This window comes from Adiantum capillus-veneris, chromosome 28 (assembly GCF_014529385.1).
Source record: "Adiantum capillus-veneris isolate H3 chromosome 28, ASM1452938v2, whole genome shotgun sequence".
Taxonomy (NCBI): Eukaryota; Viridiplantae; Streptophyta; class Polypodiopsida; order Polypodiales; family Pteridaceae; genus Adiantum; species Adiantum capillus-veneris.
The window spans coordinates 34,532,301-34,549,556 of NC_140958.1; the positions used below are offsets into that span (position 1 = coordinate 34,532,301).

Here is a 17,256-nt window from a genome sequence, read left to right on the forward strand (position 1 = left end):
CGTGACTATGCCAAAATCGTTGTTCCTATGATGGATCAACTTAAAGAAAAAAGGTAAAACCTTTGCTTGGGAAGAAGCCCAAAAACGAAGTTTTGAACAGCTCAAGGTAGCTATCGCCACTGCTCCCATCCTAGCAATCGTTGACCCACTTAAGCCGTTTGTGGTAGAGAGTGATGCTAGTGATAACAATTGGTGCGATACTTCTCCAGGAGGGAAGACCTATAGCATTTGAAAGCAAAAAGTTAGATAGAGCTCAACTGAATTATTCTGTCTATGAGAGAGAGCTCTATGCCATAATTCACGCTTTACGAAAGTGGCAACACTATTTATATTGTGCCGAGTTTGAAGTAGTTTTTGACCATGAGAGTATCAAATGGTTTAGTACTCAAATAGACTTGAAGGGCCGTAAAGCTAGATGGGCAGAAATCCTTCAAGATTATGATTGTAAGCTACGATATTGCAAGGGGCGATATAATGTAGTAGCGGATGCACTAAGTTGGATGCCTCATATTAATTCACTTGCTTTCACGGAACTAAAGAGTGGATTTTTGAAGTCATTACATGGCAAGTGTGCACAAGATCAATCATATGCTAAAGTGTGGAGTGCAGTTTTAAAAAGGGATCCCTCACACTCACATGTCTCTGAACAGCCAGATCAACATGTCTCTGCACGCATAGATAAAATCTCTAACACACAGAGCTCCAGCCCTACTTAGGAAGAACTTAAGCGATGGAATAATTTTTCCATTGATGATGGCTATTTACTCCACAAGGGTAGAGTATGCATACCAAAGGACTCAGACACTAGGCACAAATCTTATTTGAGTGTCACGATAGTCAAAGTGCTAGTCATCCAGGTATTCGTAAGTTGTATGCCTTATTTTATTGGTCTGGCTTACATCATGATGTTCAAGAGTACGTACTAAACTGCCAACAATGCCAAGTTAATAAGGCAAAGCGCCTCAAGGTAGGTGGCCTTTTACATCCTTTAGAGATTCCACAAGGTAAGTGGGAGAGTATCTCTATGGATTTTTTAGTAGGACTACCCACTACAAATCATGGCCATGATGCCATTTGGGTAATTGTAGACGGTCTCAAAAACATGGACCGATTCATTCCCACTAAGACTACGGTTAAGACACCGAAATTAGCACGGCTATTTGTAGAGCATATATATAAACTCTACGGTCTTCCAGCTAGTATAATTAGTGACAGAGATCGAAAGTTCGATAATCACTTCTAGAGAGTTGTGTTCCAAAAGTTGGAAACTAAACTTAATCTAAGTATGGTTGATCATCCAGAAACGGATGGTCAAATCGAAAGAGTTAATCAAGTGCTAAAGGATATGCTACGAGTGTACGTTAGCAAGAAGCAAACCAATTGGGAAGACTACTTACCTATACTGGAATTTGCTTATAATAGTTTAAAGCATGTGACTACAAGGTTTTGTCCATTTATGCTTTTGTATGGATTTCAACCTAGATCACTCGTTACAGTGGGGTCGGCTAAGGAGAAGATACAACAAGCGAAGTATTTTCTCCAAGACCATTTTGACATGCTTCGAGTTGCTCGACAGAATGTTAAGCAAGCTCAAGATCGATATAAGAAGTACGCAGATGAACATCGTTGTCTTGCTCCTTTCGAAGAAGGAGACAAGGTTTTCCTCAAAGTCCCGGAGCATTCAGAAAGTCTGAAGACGGGAAAATTTGCTAAACTTTCACCACGCTATTGTGGACCGTTTACCATTCTCAAACGTATAGGTCAAGTGGCCTATAAGTTAGCTCTTCCAGAGCACTCACGAGTTCATCCTGTTTTTCATATTAGCCGTTGAAAAAAAGAGCTAGGACATAATGATAATGTCAATGATACAGGTGTGTTAGTTGACCTTATCGAACCGCCAAGCATCCCTCATGAGCCCGAAAAGAGTTTGGATTCTCATGACCTTCACACCAAACATCATGGCAGACGACAGGTGTTGGTAAAATGGATAGACCTGAAGAAGGTTCTACATGGGAGAATGTCTCTGCACTCAAGAAACGTTTTTCTATGTTCGTTTTTGAGGAAAAAAACGATTCTCCAAGGGGGGGGGGTAATGTAAGGACATGGGTCCTATGGGCAAGGCCACCGGCACGGTCGGACAGTGTGTACGCTAGGGGGAGGCTATAAGATAGCATGGTTGGGTGAAGACTAGCACACGCATTACCACCTCCCTGTGTGTAAAAAAATTTCTTTCTTGAGAAAGAAGCAGATATAAGTCGTGCAGCCCTGTTGTTTGTGCGTTTTAGGGCACGTCAACCGCACTAGCGAGCAGGGAACCAGGATAGAAGAGGGAGATTTTGGCAATGAAATAGGTTGTGTATTAAATAGGCTTTAGCTAAATCCATGCAAAGCCATTATCATGACTCATGAGATCTAGATCATTGCGTACAACACATGGTGTTACCTGCACTGGCCTACCTACCTAGCCTGGGTAGTGTTCTAGGCAATCTCCACTTCTGTAAGTCGGCACCATCCGAGAGCCTCTGTCCTCACACACCCACACACCTCTTGGCTCACGCACTGTAGGCCTCCACTCGTGTCCTACTGCCCTCAGACACTCACACACCTCTTGGATCACGAGTCATGCATGGTAGGCCACCTCCACCTCCTGCAGGTTGGCACCGCCAGGCAATCAGGGAGACTTTTTCTTCCTTTTATATAGCTTTCAAACTTCAAAGCTTCCTTCCATTCAAAACCAGTTGCCACACTTTGCACACGTAGTCTAAGGCTATGGTCACGCGATGCTTAGTTTATCTATAAACCTGCGACAACATCTGACAAGAGCTGAGGGCGTCACCATGAGCAAAAGGAAGAGAGAGGGAGAGCAAAGCGCAAACATGAGAGATAAACATGGAGCTAAGTGGTAGTGGGAAGGCATAGTTTTGTAATTGTGCCTTTTAAAAGCTATGCCAGTGGAAAGTTGTTTGCCATCAGAGAGTGTCACAAGAAACTAAGCCTCTCATGACCATAGCCTAAGCGACTTTTGACTCAACACACATGTGTGTGCAGACACCAAGTAACTTCAACCAAAGCTCAGAGAGAGAGAGAGAGAGAGAGAGAGAGAGAGAGAGAGAGAGAGAGAGAGAGAGAGAGAGAGAGATTGTCCACGAAAAAGATTCTTCCATTAGTTAAGAAAACTGCCCAATGGTCTACAAATTGTCCCTATGAGAGAGGAAAACTACATCAATATGTGGGGGAACTCTCCTAATGGAAACACAACATATGTACAATGATGGCTAAATCATGAAGGGGGGGGGGGATATAACCACACTGGTAGACGATCCTGCCATCTAGGCGGCGTGACATGCACCATGGTGAAGAATGGGCTTGGGCACCAAAATCACGAGAAAGCGTCTCAATGCTCTTGAATGTGGTCGAAGCTACCCTAAAGGCTCTTAGAGACAAAGTCTACCTATGAGAAGGGTGGAACAAAGTCAGAGGTCGCACTCCACCTACCTTGGATGCCAAACCAACAAGATCTTCAACGTTTAGTAGAGGTCAAAGTCAACCTATGACAAAGTAACGCAATGTGGTCATGTGCGAAGGGTGGAAACGGTTATCCATGGCATATGAGGGATAGGGAGACCTATGTCTAGGGGTTATGGGTGCATTTCCATGCACACTTGCGTGCACGTACACACACACACACATAGAGTTCTGGTTCCACAAAATGTGGTCATGTGGGAAGGGTGATCCTCTTTGACATCTTAGTGTATTTTTTGAAGAACCATCTTTCCTTTTTCCATTCACGCACACACCCGCGCACACGCACAATGAAGAAAAAAAGATCTTTTAATGTCTATTAGAGGTCAAAATCAGCATAGGACACAAATCAAATATAGATGTGTGTCCTCCATCTATCCAAAAAGGACAAAAGTACAAAGTAACAAAATGTGGGAAGGGTGATCCATGGTATCAAAAGGAGATGAGTGCACAATCAGACACACAATGTTTTGTTACATTAAAAGAGATATCCATACAATAGTATAATGGCAAAGTGAGTGCTTTGCTACATGTCATGAATTGCAAGTTGAAGGCGTTAACCTCCAATATAACGGCTTGGGCTTGGAAGAGGTGGAAGAGAGAGAGAGAGAGAGAGAGAGAGAGAGAGAGAGAGAGAGAGAGAGAGAGAGAGAGAGAGAGAGAGAGAGAGAGAGAGAGAGAGAGAGAGATCATATATGAATCTACAATATCAATAGTATATTCTAAGATCTATGGGTGTTGCATGTCAAGTGTCATAGTTCCGCTCCAATGTCAGGTTTGACTTGAAGCGTCAGATTTTATTTTTGGCATAGAAAAGAAACACACAACATGTATATTCCTTTGCTAGCTAATCTAATGTTGGCTAGTGGCCTCACATCTCTATCTTCTACTCTATGTTGCCCTATTTTTTTCTCCCATAGACCCCGTAGCTAGAGCTTTGGCCCGCCACCTTCTTCTCGCCTCCTATGGCTGACACCACCACCAACACCACCACCTATGGTTGACCACCACCACCAACACCTTCTTCTCGCCTCCTATGGTTGACCACCACCACCAACACCTACTTCTCACCCCCTCTTCCACTACTGATCTCCATAGGGCTCCCTCCTCTCAAGCCTTTCAGGTTCTTCTACACACTTTCTCATCTACTTTGACCTGTGATAGAGAAACCCCACCTTCTTACAAGCGTGTGAGAAGCCATGCTTAAAGCAAGGGTCCTCGCCCTCCCCATGGCATGAAGAGATGGAGGAAGAGAAGCCTCTACCCCCCATAGACATACGAGGAGTGGGTCTCTTTAGAGTTATGACGCCAACAACGAGAAATGTTTCACTCTTGCACCCTATCTATATCTACAACAAGGGATGTTGTATACCTTCAAATGGATGAAGAAAGATCAACAATTGGTATCTATACTACTTTATTATGGAAAAGGAATTCAGGCATGCCACATGGTGGCAGCTAGAAAAGATGGGGAGCAACCGAGCAAGGTTATTTTTTGCCGAGCACCTTGCGAGGAGGTGAACATGCGCAACCGAGAGAGAGAGAGAGAGAGAGAGAGAGAGAGAGAGAGAGAGAGAGAGAGAGAGAGAGAGAGAGAGAGAGAGAGAGAGAGAGAGAGAGAGAGTATTGTTTGTTGCCGACCATTGCCCCTGCACTATCTTTGATCTCGTGTAGTACAACAACACTATGAAACAGACCACCACCTACGAGCCGATTGATCTATGGTGGGGCGGCTGTTGTAGGAGCTGGAGAGGACAAGAGGGCCAGAGAAGACGCATTCCACAAGAAAAAAACAATGATCCTCCGCCTTCAGTAGGGTTGACTGGCCAATGTCATGGATGTGCGATTAGAGGAGAAGAGCGTAAGTCCATTGTGGGAGATAACATACGCCATAGCCAACTGCAGATAACTGACTGCTTGCTCAAGTCCCTTAGTCTCTCCAACTTCCACAACTCATCACCTCGTCTCTATTGCACAACCGAGTCCCCCAAAACAACCAATACTGCACTCAATGTATCTCGGTGGCTTTGCTTGCCATCGTTCAGACTAACGAAGCCCTTCACTGCCTGCTGTAGGCTCTGCATGTTGCCTATCGTGCTTCCTCCTTGAGTCTCTTACGTCTTGAGACAGTCGCCTTCGGCCATCGGTTGGAAACCGCCTCCCCTTCTCCTTTGCTCCTGCTTTCGGCTACTTCGAGTTCAACGCACTTTTGTGGGATAGGCTTACCTCCACGAAGAGGTCATGGTATTGAACAATACTAATGCCACTCCTCTGGTGAGCAGCAATGCCAAGTTGTGTGTGCATTTTTGCAACCCTTACTCCAATAAAGTAGACTTCTATTTCCATGATGTGTTGTGGGGGCACCACTAGAGATGGACGACATGACGTGCAAACATTCATCGGAGTTTCACAAACCACAATAGCTTCTCAATCCTGCTCGGCAATGACTAGGAGAATCCACACATGGTAGACCAACTTAGAGAGCAAAACACAAAAATTTCGGACGAGCATGCTCAAGCCAAAAAAAATAAAAATAAAAAAAATAAAAAAAATATATATATTATCTTCAAGGCAAAGGAGATTCCAAAGGAGATTTTGGGGTGTCACGTGGCAAGTAGTGCAAGTTGAGGCTTGCAAGCAGCAGATGTCCAAAAGGTACCGGCCAAGGCTATGGCTTCATTATAGGTTGGCGAGCTGGAGTGGAGGATAATAGCACAAGCAGAAGCATTTCGCAAGAAAATAGTGATCCTTCTCCTTGATCATGAGTCGTGTCGACTAGCCATTGCCCAGTGCTGCCCATGACGTGTGCCCCAAATTTCAATTCAAATTTGTGTCTCATCTTCTTCGTTTTGGACGCTCACTCCTGAGTCCTCTGGAGATGTGAGTACGTACACACATACTCAGATTGGAGCTTGACAAACTGTAAAGGAATGACCACTTGGTAAGAGCGAACAAGACTCATCGAAGGCGGGTCGCGTGAGCTTGTGGCTCCAAAGGAACGCTGAAAAGCAAGCATCTTGAAATAGCTTCAAAAAGCCTAAAAACTGTGTACAACATTTCATAGGCACCACGCCTATATCACTCCCTGCTTGAAAATTGTGTGCAACATTTCATAGGCACCACGCCTATATCGCTCCCTGCAAGCAGGCAGCGCCAACAATAAGTTGCACAGACAGGGCCGTCCACACTTGGACGCGTGCAAAGGAGCAAAGAAGCAGTGAGCTGCTGTGTGCAAAGTAGCACGCTTTCAAGGTACACTAGATACTCATTTGCTTAGCGATGGCTTGCTTTGCATGCTCATTTCGATGACTTGAAAAGGCACATGCGAGAACGACGAGAGCATTTTGAGAAGCTATGGTTGGCTTTCATCCGTTTAGCTCTCAGACAAAGGGAGCTAATACAAAGATGGTAGGACAACCTATGGAGTTGAAATATTACTTCTGATCAATGAAGGTAAACGAAAGGCACATGCAAAAACTCCAAGAGCATTTTGAAGAAGCTATGGCTGCATCCCTTAGCTCTCAGACGGAATAGGAAGCTAATACAAGGATCAAAGCACAACGCATGCAGTAAAGTATATATATGTTATCCCTTGGGCAGTGATGGTGTTAGTGGGCAGGTCGTAGTATTCAGTCATACTATGCATGATGGAGCTGATGGTTGATGGTTATATTATGCTTGTGTCCTTTCAAATCGGTTGGTAGCCATTCATCACGCCGTCTTCACTCCCGATGGGCATCTTGGCATGCCTACAACCATGGGCAAGTTGGCAACAAGGGGGGTGTTGAAATGTTGCCAACATACATGTAAGAGAACTCAAATTGGCCATCCCGGGGGTGCCTATCACCTTAAGGTCTTGGGTTCTAGATGGCTAGACTTGTTTGGGAAATCTTTGAGATCAGCGCACAATGTGACGACATGGCTAGGGGGGATGAACTCTCGGGAAGTTTTCCCTTGATTTTCAACAATAATATGTCATCACTTGTAGAAGCCTCGCGTTTTCTTTTCTTGATTACATTCAAATAATTTCAAAATCTTTAAGATTGCTGATGTGTGGGAAATATAAGATGCATACTTTTACGAGTGGAAGACAGTGTTGCATAATTGAAAATGCCAAAAATTAAACTTTTTCTTGCACTGTTTTGGATGTTTTGAAGAATCCTATTTTAACTAAGCTTTTTACGTTTAGTATAGTGCAAAGTAGGAACATAAATAAAAGTGTTGAAATACTATATCTTTAAGCTATTACTAAACTCAAGGGATTTATATAGTTGGGCCAAGATATGGGCTATCACAGTGTTAATATGTGAACATGAAATAGTGTATGAGGGTTAGGGTTAGAAGAGTCTAGAGCTTAAATCTTGAGAGCTTCAAAAGGAGGAGATCAAGAGAGTAGACTCAAACCATTTATAACAATATAGTTAATGAGATATAAGTGAGCGAGTAAGTACAAAAATGTTTTGCAAACGCTAGCCATTATGAATCAATGCCTGTTTTTCAAAAAAATGGTAAATCGTTTCTTTTATAACTATTTAGACCTTACTTTTTTCCTTCATTGGATTGTACATTCCCTTCTATTATCAGTGAACTACTTTCTGAACTTTGTTTGAGAATCTGTATGAATAGAATTAATCTGTTTTGAACTTGTTTTTGGTGCCGATTTGAGATTGCTTGATTTTGGTTTTGATGTTGGTTGAAAATCTGTGGATACTCATGGCTTGGGCTTTCCCAGAGGAGTATTCAATAGGAGATAGTGATTGAAAAGTGGTGCTTTACTCATGGCTTGGCCTTTCCTGGGAGGAGTATTGAAAAGAAATTTGGATCTGGTATGAGAAAAGTTTACTCTTGAGTTTGGTTTTAAAAGGCCACTATATCTCATGGCCCGGACCTTTTTAGGTTATCTGTGGGAGAAGTGATGAGGGAGTCATTGAGTATGTTATGGCGCGTACGCCGTACCTTCTTGGTTATTTGCGGAAGGAGTATTCATCGACGACTATATGTTTCTATGTTCTGTAACATGCATCTGTAATCATCTGTGTTGCATTGTGATGTGTCAACCAATGAATATTCCTCACTGAGTGAGATTGTTGGGGTATGCAACTTTAAAGCATTGAGACACCCTCTAAAGATCAACATGGTTTGGGTGTGATGGCTAATTTTGCTACACTAGAAGAGCTACTAGAATATCAAGAGCTCTGATATGGTCACCCGCTGGATTGACCCTCCAAATGATCCTCAAATATTTTGATCTAACTTGAGTTGTTTTGCATATATAATCGCGGACGATTACTCTTCTTTTTAAAAGGGGGGATGTCATAAACTGTTAACGTGTCCAAGATAGCCAACATGTAGATCCTAGCTCAGTGGCCTAAACCCTAGAAGAAGAAGAAGAAGAAGAAGGATTTACCAACTTATAGACTCTTGACGAGTGGCCCAAACTTAAAGATGGGTTAAGATTAAAAATCATAACCTCGCAACAACTTATGGAACCATCCGATGGGGCCTTAATTATTAAAGACACCAAACACACAGTTTTTGCGTAACAACCGATGACGTGGCCTATTGTACGGACGCCCGTGATTTGCGTCGACATGTTGACTTGATAGTTGTATGAATTTTCGCAAATTACATTGGCAGTTTTGGGCAGATTCCAACGCTTAGTTTTTGGACCTGATGCTTTTAGAACATACTGCTTTTCATGTTACGGGATTGGATACTCCAAGGGAGACATCAATAGCAACACACAAATAGAAACTGCAAAATCACTGAACTTTACACGAGAGAGAGAGAGAGAGAGAGAGAGAGAGAGAGAGAGAGAGAGAGAGAGAGAGAGAGAGAGAGAGAGAGAGAGAGAGACGACACGGCGGAGTTCTGTGCTTAGAGGCATTGGTCCCAAAGGCTGGCGCCCCTTCTGGTATTTCTTTATTATTGCTCAGTGCAAAGTACCTCTCCGGAGGGTTCTCTACTCTCAGACTGTGTCCACATGCTTTGTAGGGTGAGGTCCCAGGGGCTCTTATAAATTCACTAGGGATGCCTAAAAGCAAAGCCCCGAAAAGCTTCAATCCCAAAAGCACGTCACCCAACAACATAAGTACTAAAAAAAGCTCACACAATTGCCACGTCATTAGCCCAACGCAAATCGTGGAAGTCCGTACAACCTACCACGTGGTGTCACAAAGTGCTAACGTGTAAGGTGCAACGGAAGTGAATGTTAAACTTTGCTCAGGACGAGTGCTTCGAATTGTGCTCAAGGTTCCTTTTACTTATGGAAGGGAGAGCCTTCCGTTCCTTTAAGTGAGAGAGTGCAATGGACACAAACAAAGTGAATAGACACTGTAAATGAAGGTGCTGAGACTGAGAGAGAGAGAGAAGAATACGACACCAAGATGTTGTCAAACCCTCCTCCGAAGGCCCCACTCTCTATGGCGAGAGTGGTCTACTATTGATTGCACAAATCTCTACAATGCTTTGGACTTGCTGACGATGAGGACGACGACGAGACGAGCTGAAATCTGAAAATCTTTATCTGTTGAATTCTGACTATGTCGGTGACGATGTCGATGGCGACGTGCTGAAAAATGCAGATGCTGAAATCTGCATTTTCTCGGCTGAAATTGCAAACTTTGCGGGATCTGACCGTGCGGCGAGGATCTGCTGCGGGAAGGTGAGATTTGCAAGGTTCGGGACTTCTTCTACGATGTCTGACTGCTGAAAACTGAAAACGCTGGTCCTACTGTGGATCTTGTCGCGATGGAACTGCAAAATGCCAAGGGCTGATCTATAAACCAAAAACGCTGGCTGAATTCTTGTCCTTGTTGCAAAAACGCTAGGGATCTACTGTCCTGCTGTTGTTGGGTTGCTCTGTAATGCAAAAACGCCAGGGCTGATCTGCGTACTGCTGTCGCCACGAAACTGCAAGTGCAAAATGCTGGCTGATTTGTATGCTGAAAAACGCTAGCCTTGCCTGCTACAAAACGCTAGGGTTTCTCTGTTGGGGGTCCTGCTGAGAAGATGCCTGTTGAGCAAGTGCTCTTGCTGCCTCTTTTGCCAGAAAGTGCTAGCGCTAGGTTTTCTTTTATACTTCCTTGCAAAATTGCCCTACCTAGTTCCCAACAAAAGTCACTTAAAAATAATAACTGAAAAATGTCAAAAATAGGGAAAATAGGTTTAATGTATTGGAAAATGCTCCCGATGAATTTTGATGGATTCTGATGGTAATGTTGATGATCATGCTGTGTGCAACCAGAGGATATGTATCTAATCTAAGTGTCTGGACATGCATGGTCTGCGAACAGGCTCACAAAAAGTGCCAGATCACTTCCTATTCTAGACTGACTTGACTGAACCGAACCTTGGTCATGCTGTAGCTTGTCCACGGACACATAGGGTTGGATGTGTCACGTGACATGATGTGTCAAGTCACTGAAGACCCGAGCTGACTTGCAGATCCTGAAACCCTAGAAGCATTAGAAGAAGCATAAGTTTTTACCAACTTACAGATCCTTGTCGTGAAGGGCCAAATAATAATAAAGTTTTACTAACTTATGGTGCCCCGTCCGATGGGCCCAGTTGACTAAAGATGAAGCAGGACCCAACGCATAAAAAAACTAGCGTAATAATTGTTGACATGGCAGCTGCTGTACGGACATGCCGAAGATTGTGTTAACATGTTGACATGGCAGATTGCACACAGTCCCGTAAATCGCGTTGTAGTGCCATGTGACAATTGTACGGATTTTTGCAAAACACACTGGCTGATTTGAGTGTAGGCTATTGGAGAGAACAAATGCTTTTAGTTTGTATGCTTTTTATGTAAAGTGCTTTTGGACCTGGGGCCTTTAAATAAGATCCATGGGCTCTCTCTCTCTGATAGTCTACCGGCAGGAGATGCAGAGCAGAGCCATGGGAGTTTTACCGTGTCGAAGGACTATAAAGAAATACCAAAAGGGGTGCCAGGATTTGGGGCCAGTGCTCTCTTGGGGTGGAACTCTGCCACTCCGTGTCTCATGGGTCGTGCATCTCTTTCAATTCAATTGTTTTGAAGCGTCCGTTCAATCTGTTTTGGTATCAGAGCTCTAGAGTCCAATCGTGTGCTTTTCTGAAAGCATACCAGTGCTATCAAAGAGCAGACAGAGCAAGATGGGCGCTTCCAATTTTTTTCAGAATTTTTTATGAAAGAATCTGTGTCCCCAGCTTAGACTTACCAGCCACTCCCACCCTTAGTCCATCGCGCATCGGGCATGCTCCCGTCTTCATCGCTGTGTCTTAAGGGGCATAAGCCATAAAGAACCCAAGACCATTTGTAAAGAGAAGAATTAAAGAGGTCAGTGTGATTGCTATATCATTGGACTATCGTCACCGCTATAGGAACATTGTTTGACCGACGATTCAAGATCTTATGGACCATGCTGTGGTCGGCTACAAATTTCAGGAAGAAACCTAACCCTGATTGTTGATGCAGGTCTCAAAATGGAAAGCCAGTCGTCTTTTCGAGTTCGACTAACGTCGAGAATGCTTTTTCAGTTTGATTTAGCAGTTTTTTGAATTTTGTTTGAGAACTTGTTTGGTGATCCTGTTTGGAATGGATGGTTTCTGTTTTAAACCTGTCTTGGTGTTGATTTCAATGGTTTGACTCTGGTTTTAATACTGGTACAAGTTTCAATGATTGGTGATTTGTTCCAGGGAGGAGTACTGAAGAGAATTGATGTTTGATCATGGCCTGGATCCACAGGTAGAAGTTCGGCAGTTGTGCCTCACCTTTAACAGGGGGATTTCACGTGCGCATTGCACTTGCGCCACGTGGACAAGCTTCTGCTACAATCTAGCATCAGCCGTAGTCTAGCTTAATACCTAGCCAGGCACTTTGTGAGACTCTCTAGCAGGACGCGCATGTCCAGGCAAGTCATAGTCGTAGTTGCATACCCTCTCTTGCACAGTAGAAGTCATTTCAGCATATAGCATGTGAAGGTTCTCTTAAGTCATTTTATTATTAAGTGACTTTAGCCTTTTTGTCAAGGATCATGGAGGCTAGATTTATGATGCTCGTCCCAGCTTTTTTTGGGTATATATGCGACCAAGGGGTTTCTCCTTAGAAAGCAAGAAGCAAGGAGCAGCACCGGCACCGGCACCGGCACCGGCACTTGCAACACCTGCAGTACAAGTACCCGCAACCCATTAGCGTTTCTCACCCTCGGCCAGCACCATCGATTTCAGCCTCAAGCACCAAGCCTCTTGCAACACCTGCAGTACAAGTACCCGCAACCCATTAGCGTTTCTCACCCTCGGCCAGCACCATCGATTTCAGCCTCAAGCACCAAGCCTCTCCCCATCAGCATTTTTCCATCACAACCTCATCGCGAGCACTTCCAGATCCATAGCGATTTCAGCCCAGTACCATTAGTGTTTTCAGCCCAGTTTCAATAGCGTTTCTAGCTTCAGCATCAGCAGATTTCAGCCTCCCTCATCTGCGTTTTTCAGCGATAGCAGATTTCAGCCCTTATCGTCAAAGATTCCAGTCAGAGCTCCCTAGCGTTTTCAGCATCCGGTCCTTAGCCTTGCAGTACCAAGCATCTTCAGTACCGTTAGTACCTAGTTCCTATCAGCATCTCAGTATTTAGGTTCATTGTAATAGCATTTGTGCAAGTCAAGAAAGCAAGTACTTGCTCTGGCAACAAAGCAAGGGGGGTTAGGACCCGACGTGCAGTGTCGTCTCTCTTCTCTCTCTCTCTCTCTCTCTCTCTCTCTCTCTCTCTCTCTCTCTCTCCTTCATTGTCTTCAGTTCAGTCTCTCTTTTCAAGTGAAGTTAAGTAACCTTGTGTTTGTGCGGAGTACTGTCACAAACTGTTGACGTGTCGAAGCCCTGAAGAATGGAGCCAACTTGCAGATGCCGGCTGAGGGGCCTAAACCCTAAGAAGAACAAGTAACAGAAGAAGAAGTCCTACCAACTCGTCCGATAGGGCCCTAATGACGTCATAGTTACCGGGGAACGCCCCCTAGCCCCCGTTCCGACGTTCCGGGGGGCAGTTCCCTTCCCGAACGTTCCGGAATGTCTGACGTTCCGGGTGGCCAATGCAAACCGGAACGGCCGTTCCGGAACGTTTCGAAACGCCCCCGGACCGTTCCGGAATGCCCATGGAATGGCCAACGGCTACAAACAAATTTGGCAAAAATTGAAAAAATTGAAGTAAATGTTTGGGCTTCTTTTGAAAGTGTGCAAGGCCTCAAGGACTCATAAAATGCACCCCCCTCCCCCTTTCTCTTCACAAGCTAATCCTCAAGGCTCAAGCTCTCTCCCTCTCACTCTCAAGATCTCTCCCTCTCAAGACTCACTCTCTCAAGGCTCAAGGCTTCAAGCCTTCAAGCTCTCTTCCTCTCCCTCCCACTCTCTCAAATCTCTCCCTCTCCATCTCACTCTCTCTCTCTCTCTCTCTCTCTCATCATCTAGTCATAGCAAGGTTGAATGGTTTTCAAAACGAGTTTTTTGTGAGTATTAGAGTCAAAGCACTCTAATACTCCTTGTATTTAAACACAAGGAGCTAAAAATTGCACTATTTGGGTGTTTTTATACCTCCCGTTCCGCGACGTTCCCGTTCCGGACCCCTAGCCGTTCCCCCGTTCTGCGGGGATCCCGTTGCCGTTCCCGTTCCGTGTTCCGTGTTCCGGGTAACTATGAATGACATAAAGGAAGTAAAATAAAGCAGGACCTACACACTCTCACACAAAATGATGACGTGGCAGTTGAACGGACGCTCCGTGTTTTGCGTTGACTGTTGACGTGGCATTTGTACGGAATTCCGCAAAATGCACTGGGAGCTTTTTGGCATTGCTTTTGGATCAAAAGCTTTTGAGTTTTGAAGGCTTTTCATTGTAATTGCTTTTCAGGCCAAGGGCCTTTAAATATGAGGTTAGGGCTCTTTCTCTGGCATGCTTCCTGGAGAAGGTGCAGAGTCTAGAGTACCGGCTTGTATTGTGTTGATGCAATATTAATAATTACCAAAAGGGGCGCCAAGGTTTAGGGCCAATACTCTCTTGGGTGGAATTCCGCCACTCCGTGTCGTGTGTCGTCTCTCTCTTTCAGTTCAGTTGTTATTGAAGTGCTAAAAGTCTGTTCAGTCTGTTCTTTTCTATTGGCACGTGTTGCCCATCTTGTGACAGTGGTATCAGAGCATCATGCGTGTGCTTTTTTTGAAAGCATACCGGTCCCACAAAAGAGCAGACAAAGCAAACTAGAGACTTTTGGAATTTGATTTGAGGTATCTTTGGCCTTCGACCCCGGACTTATTAGCCACTCCCACCCTTACTTCATCGCGCATTGGGCACGCTCCTGTCTTCACCGCTCATGTCTTACAGGGCATAAGCCAAAAAGATCACTTGCAAAAGAAGGATCCAAGATTTGTTTGGTATCTGTTTTAAACCTGTCTTGGTGTCGATTTGAATTGTTTGACTTTGGTTTTAATACTGGCTTCAACGATTGGTGATTTTACTTCCGGGTGGAGGGTGAGAAATGATGTTTGAGAATGCTTGTTCATACTCATGGCCCGGACCCTTGTGGTTATTTGCGGGGGGAGTATTGAATAATTGAAAAGTGTTGTTCTTACTCATGGCCTGGATCCTTGTGGTTATTTGTGGGGGGAGTATTGAATGATTGAAAAGTGTTGTTTTTACTCATGGCCCGGACGCTTGTGGTTATTTACGGGGGGAGTATTGTTGTTGTGTGCTCCCAGCCCGGCCTTGGATGGTTATGCGGGAAGAGTATTAAGAAGTCTGAGCAGTGGTTACTCTCAGCACCTCTAAACAACGTAGGCTGTGGTCTAGGGAGCGTTTGGTTGTAAAAGGCCTCTATATCTCATGGCTCGGACCTTTTTAGGTTATTTGCGGGAGGAGTGATGAGGGAGTCGTTGAACAGCATGGCCCGAACCTGGATGGTTATTTGTAGGGGGGGTGTTCATTGGCTGCTTTATGTTTCTATGTCTTGTAACCTGCATATGTGAGCATTTGTGTTGCATTGTGGTGTGCCAACCACTGAATATTCCTAATTGGATGAGATTGCCTGGGTATGTAATTTTAGTGCATCAAGACACCCGTGGAAGATCAGTACGGTTTGGGTGTGATGGCTAATTTTACTACGCCGGAATATCAAGAGTTCCGATCTGGACGAAAGGAGAAGCCAACTCCTTGATCAAAAGAGCCGAAAGGAGAAGCTAACTCCTTAACAAAAAGAGCAAACTGATTGTCCCTCAGAATGTCCGTTGGAATGACCCGCGGAATTTTTTTGAGCTAACTTGAGTTGTTTTGCAGATATGCTGTAATCGCGGACGATTATTCTCTTTCAAGAAGGGAAGATGTCACAAACTGTTGACGTGTCAAAGCTCTCAAGAATGGAGCCAACTTGTAGATGCCGGCCGAGGAGCCTAAACCCTAAGAAGAACAAGTAACAGAAGAAGAAGTCCTACCTACTTATGGGGACCCCGTCCGATGGGGCCCCAGTGACAAAGGAAGTAAAATAAAGCAGGACCCACACACACTCACACAAAATTGATGACGTGGCAGCTGTATGGACGCTCCGCGTTTTGCGTTGATTGCTGACGTGGCAGTTGTGCGAAATTCCACAAAACGCGTTGGTAGCTTTTGGACCAGAAGCTTTTGAGTTTTGAAGGCTTTTTATTGTACTGCTGTTTAGGCCGAGGGCCTTTGAATATGAGGTTAGGGCTGATTCTCTGGCATGCTTCTTGGAGAAGGTGTAGAGTATGGAGTACCGACTTGTACTGTGTTGATGCAATATAAAGAAATACTGAAAGGGGCGCCAAGGTTTGGGGCCAATACTCTGTGGGGTGGAATTCCGCCACTCCGTGTAGCTTGTCGTCTCTCCCTTTCAGTTCAGTTGTTATTGAAGTGCTACAAGTCTGTTCGGTTTGTTCTTTGCTATTGGCACGTGGTGCTCGTCTTGTGACAAGTACTAGATCCGAGCTAAATCCTTAAACACTTTCTTGTACCTGACATTGGTATTAGAGCTCTGTGCGTGCTTTGACTTCATGAATTCGAGGGAAGAATCAAGAACCCAAGCAGAACCAAGAATCCAAAGAATCTCTCTAAGTTTTTCTTTTTTTCCTCAAAGAAGCTTAGCGTCCCTACCCCAGACTTATTAGGCAGTCCAACACGCATCGGTCGCGCTCCCGTCTTCATCGCTATGTCTTTGAACAAAGATTGACATCGGATACACGAAAGTCTAGATCTTGAATACCAAGATTTGCTTGCCTTGTATACGGATATGGAAGGAGTTGGTGCAAGGTTCTCTAACCCTCTTCTGTATTTGCATTCCCATGTAGCGTCCATCCACTTTCGTCGACAACCCATCCTTGGAAATACCTCCGAGCGGCGAGCACCCACCCGCAATGTTTTCACGACAGGACTATTTGAGTCGTCGTACTTGCTTGCAAGGCAGAGTAAGCATCAAGGCAGGTATCCTACGACGGTTGTAAGGCTACCTAGTAACTTGTATGGTCGGTGTTTACATCGCAGCAGTACCTACATTTGCAATATCCACAAGTTCGGAGGAGTTGTCATCGGCTTATGCATCCACAAGCATCAGAAGCATTCAACACCAGAAGTACAGAAAGTATCCACAAAAAGAAGTTCGGCAGTTGTGTCTCACCTTTAACAGGGGGGATGTCACGTGCACATTGCACTAGAGCCACGTGGACAAGCGTCTACTACAGTCTAGCGTCAGTCCTAGTT

General features: G+C 44.6%; 1 protein-coding gene across 4 annotated transcripts in view; it reads left to right on the forward strand.

Annotated features, from left to right (window-relative positions):
- Window positions 1–6,567: 6,567 nt before the first annotated feature.
- The window catches only part of LOC147420268 (uncharacterized), a 96,580-nt gene continuing 85,891 nt past the window's right edge, over window positions 6,568–17,256 (forward strand). For 2 of the 4 annotated variants that reach the window (XM_086503893.1, XM_086503891.1), the window contains exon 1: window positions 6,569–6,774. The gene's annotated coding sequence lies outside the window, so the exon portion shown is untranslated. Of the gene's footprint in view, window positions 6,775–17,256 lie in introns of all 4 variants that reach the window. The other 2 variants (XM_086503892.1, XM_086503890.1) reach the window with 2 other exon arrangements.